The 10,579-nt window shown below is 41.6% G+C and overlaps 1 long non-coding RNA gene across 1 annotated transcript; it reads left to right on the forward strand.

Moving 5' to 3' along the window:
* Positions 1-290: 290 nt before the first annotated feature.
* LOC123596704 lies at positions 291-2,123 on the forward strand. Its single transcript, XR_006711815.1, has 2 exons — positions 291-380; positions 1,457-2,123. It is a non-coding gene; the product is annotated as an uncharacterized LOC123596704 (long non-coding RNA).
* Positions 2,124-10,579: the final 8,456 nt, after the last annotated feature.

Raw genomic sequence — 10,579 nt, forward strand, 5'->3', positions numbered from 1 at the left:
ATGAAACTTGGATTAAACCAGATTGTCCAGAAACATTGAATTAAGATTTGGGAGGCAAGAAAATAGAACTCAAGCTCCAAAACTGAGCCAGGCAGGTATCCTGCTGGGACAATGGGAGAGTCAGGTGGGGGATGATTGCAGTTTTTCTCCCTTGATCCTTTTTCTAAGCAACCCTATTGCTAACTGGGACTAACTGCCAGTCACCACCTGGTCACAGGTGACAGGACAATGTGGGTGGCAGGAGGAGGTCCCCTCATGCCCAGGTCCTGTCTCACAGCTTAGGGGCAGAGCTCAAAGCCAGGATAAAAGGGCCTTGGCCTCAGAGCACCTTCGTATACTCCTCTCCTGAGGTGCTGACAGACCAGTGCTGCTTGCACACGGTAAGTGTCCCCTGGGAGGGAACTTAGACCAGAGCTGCAGGGGCAGGTGAGAAAAGGCCTTGGGGATTGGAGGCCATGTGGAAAAGGGGAGAGAAGACTCAGGAAGACTGAAGGAGGACATGCATGGGGAAGTGCGTCTACTGAGTGCTGGATAGAAGAGTGGATGGCAGTGTCTTTGTGTTATACCAAACTGAGCTCTAGCTGCGAGGGCTGTCAGGTCAGAGAGAATGAAAGTGCTGGCCATCAGGCTCCACTAGAATTGCTTTCACAAGAGGATGTCACCTTTCAGAGTAAAATCTTAAACTGTGACTCTTTGCAAAGTTCAGCTGGGAATAATAGTTCTCAACTGACAGAGAAAGGGCTAATCAGAGGATATTTGGGGCAGTTCTAAAACCTACATACCTATGGATCTGAGATGAAATTGGGGTCTGTTTAAGAAGTCAGACACACCAAGCTGAGACTCACTGTGCCAAGATATAGTGAGAAGCCTTGGGTGTGCTGGAAATGCCAGAGCATCAGATTGGAGCTGGGGTGTCCAAGTTTGAATCTCCCACCTCCACAAACATACCATTCTTTAGCTATCTCAGTAAGAAAGTGAGCCAGTGAGACCAGTCAGCCTCCCAGACCATTTCTATCAGCATGTCCAATTCCTTACAGAACAAAACCTTCGATAAAGTTATGATCCTTAATTCCTTTCTTCAAGACAATATTTACATTCTGATCTGGTTTCCAGGCTGGACAATTTGAGACTTCTGGTTGACAAGATGGGAGAAATTACCACCTTCACTTATCAGATAATTAATCATAGATTTTCTTCTTACTGGTTTTTGCCTCTGTTTCCTTTTTTTGTGAAATACAGAATAATCCCTGCCTACCTCAAACAGAAATTATGACTCAAGGGAGGCAGTGTGAGAGCATTTGCCTAACCACTAGAAATAATGAAAATTCCAGTGTTGAATTATCAACAACTCCATTTAAACTGTTAAAAATAAAGGCTCTAGAAATGATACTGAGAACAGGAAGGGGTGGGGTGGGGGGCTCTGTGTCCTGGGTCTGACTGTGTGACTCTTCCTCAGCTCCTGACCCCTCCTGCCGAGATGTCCTGCCAGCAGAACCAGCAACAGTGCCAGCCCCCTCCCAAGTGTCCCCCCAAGTGTCCTGCCCCCAAGTGCCCCCCCAAGTGTCCCCCAGTCTCTTCCTGCTGCAATGTCAGTTCTGGGGGCTGCTGTGGCTTCAGCTCTGGGGGCGGGGGCTGTTGTAGCTCTGGGGGTGGTGGCTGCTGTAGCTCTGGGGGTGGTGGTTGCTGTCTGAGCCACCACAGGCGACGCAGGTCCCACTGCCACAGGCACCAGAACTCTGACTGCTGCAGCCAGCCCTCAGGGGGCTCTGGATGCTGCAGCCAGCCCTCGAGGGGCTCCAGCTGCTGTGGAGGGAGCAGCGGTCAGTCATCTGGAGGCTGCTGCTGACATGGACCCTGCCTGAGCCAAGAAGAGCAGACTTGGAAGCAACGAACTGCTGAGAACATCATCTTTCTCCTCCTAGGCCTCAAAGTCTGAGAGGTCCCAGAGAAGACTCTGAACTTGCAAAGACAAGATGACATCTGTGGGGTTTAGAAATCAACCGTCTCCTACTCCCCCATCTGTTGGCCTTGGATCTCATCCCCATGTCAAAGTAACTCATGTTGTACCTTATTCCACAGTGCTCTCTGGCTGATGTAAAACAATAAAATCAGGAATCTGCTCAGCATGTTGTTCTGAAAGGACTATTTCTTTCCTGGATTATCATTGTTCTCCTCCACCCTGTCCTCTGCTGGTAGTGGCCTTGGAACCTCATGGCCAGAGGGCAATCTGGCCTAAACTGGGGTAAATGGAGGTGTAGCATGAAAGACAAAGGCTTCCCACTCTGTTTTGTACCATGTTGTCTGGGCTCTGAAGCAGATTGCTGTAACCAAGTCTCTGGTTACAAGTCTTTGGGGAAGAATTAAGAGGACAGTGTCCTGAATTCTTAATCATAGAAAATTTCTTATTCCCTTTGTTTCCCAGCAGTTAGGTTACCTTTTTGTAAACATAAATGCTTGAGCTTCTGGTCACTTTCAGGGCCCCAACCCCATGTTGTCCTCCCTCCATGTACTCATTCTGGTGCTCTTGACCTACCCCACCAAACATCCTTCCTCTCCCACCACACACACACACACACACACACACACACACACACAGAAGAAGAAAAAATCAAATTAATAAAATTAAAAAAGAAAAAAATAGACATATTTTGAAAATACATGTTTCCTACCCACCACTTCTGTAATACATTTACACCCAGAACATTTGGGACTAAAAATTGCTCTTGTACTCACCTCCCAGCAAACCTTTCTTCCTCTTCTGGCTCCATTAAATCCTCTACACATTTTTTCCCCCAAACATACCCTTTGTGCCACATATGTGAGCTTGCCACTTCATTTCTGAGAAGCAGGGGTCTCTACAGAATAATGCACATGCTTCTTAAGTCCTGCATTTAAGACCCAACAGAAAGTGTTTCCAACTTAATTTCCAAGGTTTGCCCTTCATGGTGCTCCAAGAAAACTCATGCTTTTCCCACACTCAACAATTGACTCTTATCTAGAGATAACTCAGACTTGTACATCTTGATGTCTTTTATCTGGGAAGCAGTAGAGTTTACCATCTGTAGCTCAGTATCCAGAACATTTTACATCCTCATTAAATTCTATTCCCCCTTGAAGGCCCACCTCAAATATCATCCTTTTGTAAAGCCTTATCTGGTCACCTAAGCACTTCCTCAAGCAGGTGGATGTTAAACAATCTGACTATAACCATCAGATTGAGCAAACATAGCTTATGGGATGTAATAAAAATAGAAATTTTTAATATTATGCTACTATCTTTAAAATTTTATTCAATGGGGTGATCTTCTAATTCCTAAAGACCTTGGAAGGCCTAGTGACTTTACAGCTCTTTCCAAGTAAATGAAATAATTTATTTTGAAGCACAAACCCAGTCTCAGTTTAGAAATTAAAATATTCAGTGTAAGAAATAGTCACAATGCCAAACTTGGTTTAATGGCACATTTGTCAGTCCTGTGGGCTGGGTGATCACAGCAGGAGAAGGGAGCCTCTCCATTTCCTTCCTGATGTTTGTTGTTTCTTCTAGTCTTCAAAATGCATTTCTGATTGCTGCTTGGACACTGGGGGAAGGGGCACAGTCTACATGGGGTGCAATTTTCTTCTGATATTAGATGCAATTACTTAGCAGATTCCAGTCTCTGACTCCTCCTTTCCTTTATCTGTGATGTGAATGATGCCTCTCCTATGGCAGCAAGGTCACACCTGATTCCAGAATCTTCTCTTAAACAAAGGATGAAATGGCTCAGGACCAATTGTTCTTTCCACTGTGATGGACATTTGGTCACAGGAAACTGCACTAATGTACATTATTTGACTCACACTTGTAGAGGAACTTGCTTAGGTGACACAGCTGATTTCATTTCCTTGCCATTTCCTGGGTAAGACTTGGGTCCTACTTCCTATCCCCGAAATCAGGGAGACATCTGGCAGACTCCTCCCTGGGGAAGAATTAAGAGGACAGTGTCCTGAATTCTTAATCATAGAAAATTTCTTATTTGTTTCCAGCAGTTAGGTTACTATATATATATACATATATACATATATACATGTATATGTATATATATATACACACACACACAAATACATACACACACATATATATACTTATTATATATTTATATGTATTTATTGTATATTTACATATCAAATATTTATTATATATATAATTCTGTGAGATAATTATATATTATTTGTATATCATATATAATACATGATGTATGATGATAATATATATCTGTTCAAAAACTATCTGCAAAGTTCCTCCAAAAGGGGACTCTTTTTTCTTGCTCAGCAAAGAGTTCTATCACTCTGACTTGGCTCTTAGGTGGGACATTTTCAGAATTCTGAGTGGTGTGGAGCATGGACTCTAGTCACACTTTGTGAATGCCCATTTTACCATCTCCACTTAAAGGACACTGACTTTAGGCAATTTTGTTGATACAGCTGTCCTCTATATCTTTGCTTTCAGAGAAGTTCACCATGTCTGTTTTATGAAAAGCTCTGCCTCATACTCTGACACCATTTCCCAGACAACTCCTATGAAGCTGTCCCTGAACTTGGACTTGGGCTTTCTTCAGGGTGCAGCTTAGTCCTTGGGACAAGGCAGGGACATATGCATAGTCCATCCCTCCATTGGTCTCCTCCTCCTTCCCCCTGTATGACATTGCCCCAACTCACCTTTGAATTTCTTTCTCCTTCAGTCAAAAAAAATTGTTTAGAAAAGTGTACATGAACTTTTTACAAATAGCCCATTAATCTTGGTTAATTCTAACTAGAAACATCCATATAGCACGCGGCAAAGATTGTAAAAATTAAAAATGCCTATTAAAGGAATCAGGGAATTAAAAAAATCTGTCACTTCTTTCTTTTCTCTCCCTGAGTTTTTTAGAGTCAAATATTTCATATCTATGTTTTGTAAAATAGTCTTGATTTTTTTATCAAAATGTTTTTAATTAAAAATTTCACATGATATTTAATTATTATTAATTTTACTTTGGGTTTATTTTGCCTTGATAGTCTTTTTTATTATTGAAATATAGTTGACATACTATATTAGTTTCAGATGTACAACATAGTGATCTGACAATTCTATACATTACATAATGCTTACCAAGAAAAGTGTGCTTACCACCATCACCATACAATGTTATCACAATATTATTGACTATACTCCCTATGCTGTACTTTTCATCCCTGTCTTATTTATTTTATAACTAAAAGTTTGTACTTTCTTAATCCCCTTCACCTATTTTGCCTGTTTTCTACCCCCCTCCCTTGTGACAACCACCAGTTTGTTCTCTGTATTTACGAATCTGTTTCTGTTTTTGTTTGTTTTGTTTTTTTTTTAACGTTTTATTTATTTTTGAGACAGAGAGAGACAGAGCATGAACGGGGGAGGGGCAGAGAGAGAGGGAGACACAGAATCAGAAGCAGGCTCCAGGTTCTGAGCCATCAGCCCAGAGCCCGAGGCGGGGCTTGAACTCACCGGCCGCGAGATCGTGACCTGAGCTGAAGTCGGACTCTTAACCGACTGAGTCACTCAGGCGCCCCTGTTTTGTTTTTTAGATTATACTTATTAATGAAACTATATGGTATTTGTCTTCCTCTGTCTGACTTATTTCACTTAGCATAATACCTTCTAGATCATCCATGTTTTTGCAGATGGCAAGATTTCATTTGTTGATAAACTTGATATAGTCTTGATAGTCTTATTATAAACTGGATAAGTGGCCAATACCTCAAATTTATATTTTAATTCATGAAAAAACACAAGTGTCTGGTGGAGCAGATAGTAAGAACCCATCACAACTGCTGTGATTAATATGACCTCTAGATGTCCCTGTGTCTTTAGTTAATCATTCAAGATTCAAAGTCTCATGAGGATTCATCCATATGGCTGATCTTCAGCATGTATCTGCTCCTTGGCTATTTCAGAAAGCTAGAAGAGGGATGTATATTCCTTTGATGTCATTAACAAGAAAGCTCAAACACTACACGGGTTGGGCGATCCCTTCCAAAAAGTCAACTAGCATACTAACATGTATGGAGTTGATTGCTGGCCAAAGTGACACATGACCACCATGTTTTCTAAGTAGGAATTCTCAGACAGGAGGATTTTATATTTCTGAGGAATGTAATATTCCAGTTCGAAATGGGTCAGGGGTTGTCTCTCCTCGCTTATACTGGATACCTCCTACTGTCAGGTGCTATAAATATCTACCTCAGATTAGATTGTCATGAAAACAGAGGTTATGTTTCCCTACAAGGTCATGAAGATTTTTTCATACATGAAGAGTTTTATATTTTTAAGCCCATCAGTTAGGTTTGGATCCATTCTGAGTTATTTTTTTTTTTAAATACTGTAGGTAGGGAACAACTTCATTCTTTTACATGTGGATATATAGTTTCCCAGCACCATTTGTCGAAAAGCCTATGGCTTCCTCAGTGAAATGTCTTGACACATTGTCAAAAATCAATTGACCAGGCATTGATGGGTTTATTTCTGAACTCTCAAATCTCTTAATTGGTCAGATCCAATTAGGTCCAGTGCCCTTTGCAGGTAGTTTTTGAGGGGATCTTTGAGGTTTGTTCTGAACCCAGAAGGGCTTTGCTTTCCTTGATTCTCTCTGGTAAACTAGCTGTCCTGCTGTGATTCAACGTATTGCTGCCATGGATAAGCAACTTTTCTTAATAAAATCTCCCTTATTTTCCAGAGTGGTTTTAGGTTTGAACTTCTCCCAAACTCTGTTCTGAATAAAGGAAGCTCCTTTGGCAAGAACCTCAAAGCTTTTTATCTTTTGGTTTACCCCTTCTGCTGGTCAAAATCTCTGAGCCACTGCTCTGGAGCTGAGTTTGGGGACAGTTTTGTCTGCTTCTCTTGGAGAGACATCCTGTTGTATGAGCAGGGCATTGTACTGGGATGGCAACCTCTAGTCTTCTTAAATTGCCTCTTCACCATGGATTTTCTATCCTAAAAGTGAAGTGAGGCAAAGGTGATAAGGGTTCCAGGATTCTAGGTCTGTTGCAACTGAGGTAGGATCACTGCCTGCCTCTTCAGTGGGAGCTGGGTAGAAGAAGGGAGCCCTGTGTCTTGGCTGCCCCATCTTGGGATTTAGCCTCTGCAACATAGAGCTAGAGATGTTACAAGAAATGTTGGCTTTTAGTTGTTACTGACATTTAGTAGATTTTCTTGAATAAATGTTTTCTTAATTTGCCATAGAACAATTTATAGAAACTTTAAAAGTTTTTTTTAAAGTAATTGTCAACAGTTTTAGCTATTTTGTTGGGGAGATGGAGTTCTTCATACTGTCGTTCCAGAAGTCATCCTGTAAAATCTTTGGTTGAATTTGGTTTAGATTTTCTTTGAGACTTAAGAAGACTCTACATCTTAAGGTTTTATGTATGTATAGATTTATTTTATATTTTATTTTATATTTTTAAAAATTTATTTTATGAAGAGTATGGATAACTTTGAGCACAGTTTTATTTCTGTTCTTTAAATACCAGAAAATTCTCCTCTACTTCTCTCCTTTGGATGGGAGAAAAGGAGAACATAAGGGACTGAGCCTTTTGATGATGAATAGGTTACACTAAGCCTATCCTTTGCTAGTGACAATTTCCTCTACTGAAATGGAAACCAAGAATTTAGACCCAGTGGTTTGTCCTCATGATGTTACTTGTAGCCATGGGTACAAGTCAGGATTATGGTGGTTTGGCTACAGTTGTACCAGGAGGAAAACTCTAGGGACAGAAGATCTCTTAGTATCTATTCCTAGGAAAAAAAGGCAAATATGAGTTCTGAAATAAGAAGTCCCTGAACACTGACTCCAAATTGAATTTTTTGGTACAATCTAAATAAAAATATCATAGTATTCGGGAAATGTAGTTGAAGTGTCCACAGTGTGATGTAGGCAATCCACCTCACTTTAAGTCTCTGATTTTGTCATGGCCTGAGTTTGTAGTCATGTGAAATTAATTGACTCAGGACATAATATATGGAAAGCATTCTGTAAAGTGTTTTTACAAATGTTGATGACAAGGATTTTTCAATACCTAATAACTAATATGCATAATGAACCATTGCATTCACTGAAAAGAAATAGGATATATATGAGACATAGCCTCATGCTTGAAATGTTTACAATCTCACATTAAAATGTGCACAATAACAAATTACATGTGCAGCAAGCAATAAAGCCTCTGGAAGATTTTCTTGGTCAGGCATTACCAGGGAACCCATTACAGAAGATGTGAGGATTTAGATTGGTTCTTGAAAGATTTCCAAAGACAAAGAGAAGAGGGGGAGAATACTCTCAGAAGAAGAACCAGCACAAAAAAGAAAAAGACAGAAATAAAGAAGGGAAGGAAGGAAGGAAGGAAGGAAGGAAGGAAGGAAGGAAGGAAGAGACATCTATTGCTCAGAGCAATAGGGTCACAACAAATTGGGACTAGGAATGAGAAGGGGTGGATAATTATCAGGGATGGGCTCCTGTCCCCAGCCCAGGATGGGATGCTAATAATAGTAGGAACAACATCATTCAAAATACTATCATTCTGATGTGGTACATGCAGGTGGACTAGTACCATTTTCAACCCATAACCAGAATTCACCTGCCTCTCTGTTTGCCCATCTTTCACTTATCATCTTGTGTTATCTATTAATGTGTAATGTGTTTGCACTATCTCTAGAGTGAAAGCTCCGAAGCATGAAGCAGGGCTCTTACTGCTTTTTGTATCCAGGACAGAGTAGGTGCTTAGCAAATGCCAAATCATAGAATCATGCCATAGACACCTCTGCCAGGGAGAAATGGAGTGGCACTGGAGGGAGACACATGTCTGAGGTCCTGATCTGGAATTGGCTGGACTTGGAAGTCTAGTAGGGTGAGGGACTGCTCAAGGACTTCAAAAAGGCTCACTTCAGGGAGTGGACAAAGCCAGATGCTGCCTCCTCCACTAAATGTGCCAATCCTGGTGGGGTCAATCCCCAACACCGTGATGGAATTCACTGTACTGAAAATGACTGGACTCTGAGACTTCAGGGGGCCAGCATTATGAGGAGTGGTCTGGGGAACTGGAGAGGAAGGGGGAAAGAGCCTCCAGAAAGAGTCCTCAGCCCTTGGGTAGGGGTGGTGTGGGTTGGGTGGTTGTTAGTTAACCTCAAGGAAATGCATTTGTGGTGCATGAGGTATCAGAGTGTCGGCTTATGTGGTATGAGTCTGGGTGGGGAAAAGGAACCGCTGTGATAGTAAGACAAGAGTTACTCTGCCCTCCCAGTGCTTACTGTCCATCACTCCTTTCTGAGGAGCAGTTAGGACTACTTCTGAGGCCTGACAGGGAGGAGAAGAGGGAAAGGGGGAAAAGGAGAGATAGGAGGGAGAAGGAAGTTAGGGAAGAAGGGTTCTGACCTCTGAGGCCCCATAACTCAGGTGCTGTCTCCCCAGGGTCCTGTTCTAATAGGCTGAGAAAAGCTTCTTACCATCTCACCTTCTGTTTCACTTATATAGACTCTTCTTTTCAGCCAAACTACATGTCAAAGCCTGCCTCCCCCTGGGAGCCTTCTAAGTTGAAGCAGATGAGCCCTGGTAGTCTTGTCCTGCAGATTTACTCCAGCAGCTGTTCCTCTGGCCTTGTCCCACTCTCCAGTATTGTTAAGTTCTTACCTGTCACCCCACACACTGACCTTGCTCACCTTTGTACAATGTATGACTTGAAGTCTTTGAGGACAGCCCCTATAATCAGAAAATCCTTTGTAATAGCTCACCTTTTCCACTTACCTGTTTCCTGAGTCCCTACTGTGTCAGGCACTGAGAACATAGAGGAAGGCAAGACACTGTCCCTACCACCAGAAATTTCAACAGGATCTTTTCACTTAGCCAGGCATGTCTGCAGCTATTCTGAGACAGAAGCCTCCAGAAGTGAAAGACTGTATTTCAATGAGAATGTTCCTACCGTAAGCACAGCCACCATGTGCTGATGTCAATTTTCATAATAGATAAGTGAAAACTTTTCACTCTGTAAAAAGCTTTTCCTTGGGGTCTCTCTATAATTACATAAGCAACTCCACTTTGCATTAAGAGGTAGCAGGGTTTATGAATGTTTTGTTCTCCACACTATTCACAGCTTGATCTTTAAGGTGAGGTCCACCCACCAATTTCTCTGTACTATTTATGAAAGGGTGTTCCTAGAAGTCTTAGGTGGGGATACAAGAAGTTGAGATTTGGCCCACAAAACAAAAAACAAGTGGGTTTTTTATGTTTTTCTCTGATTTTTTGTTCTCCCCACATGCAAAGTCTATTTTAATGGCACATAGATTATTCTATCCCACAAGTATTAATGAACATTTATGTCAAGGACAGAATCAGGCCCTAGGAATTTAGAATGATAAAGGCAAGATCTTGTCATTAAGTAACTGTGTAACAAAGATGATAGGACAAATATGTAGGTCACCTTGATTATGAGCAGCTAAAAAGTCTGTGAGAGGTATCTCTGACATTCAGAGGAGGGAGGACTCAGATGTGGTCTGGCAGACCAGGCAAGTCTTCATGGAGGTGGTGGCCTTGAG

This window comes from Leopardus geoffroyi, chromosome C1, assembly GCF_018350155.1.
Source record: "Leopardus geoffroyi isolate Oge1 chromosome C1, O.geoffroyi_Oge1_pat1.0, whole genome shotgun sequence".
NCBI lineage: Eukaryota > Metazoa > Chordata > Mammalia > Carnivora > Felidae > Leopardus > Leopardus geoffroyi.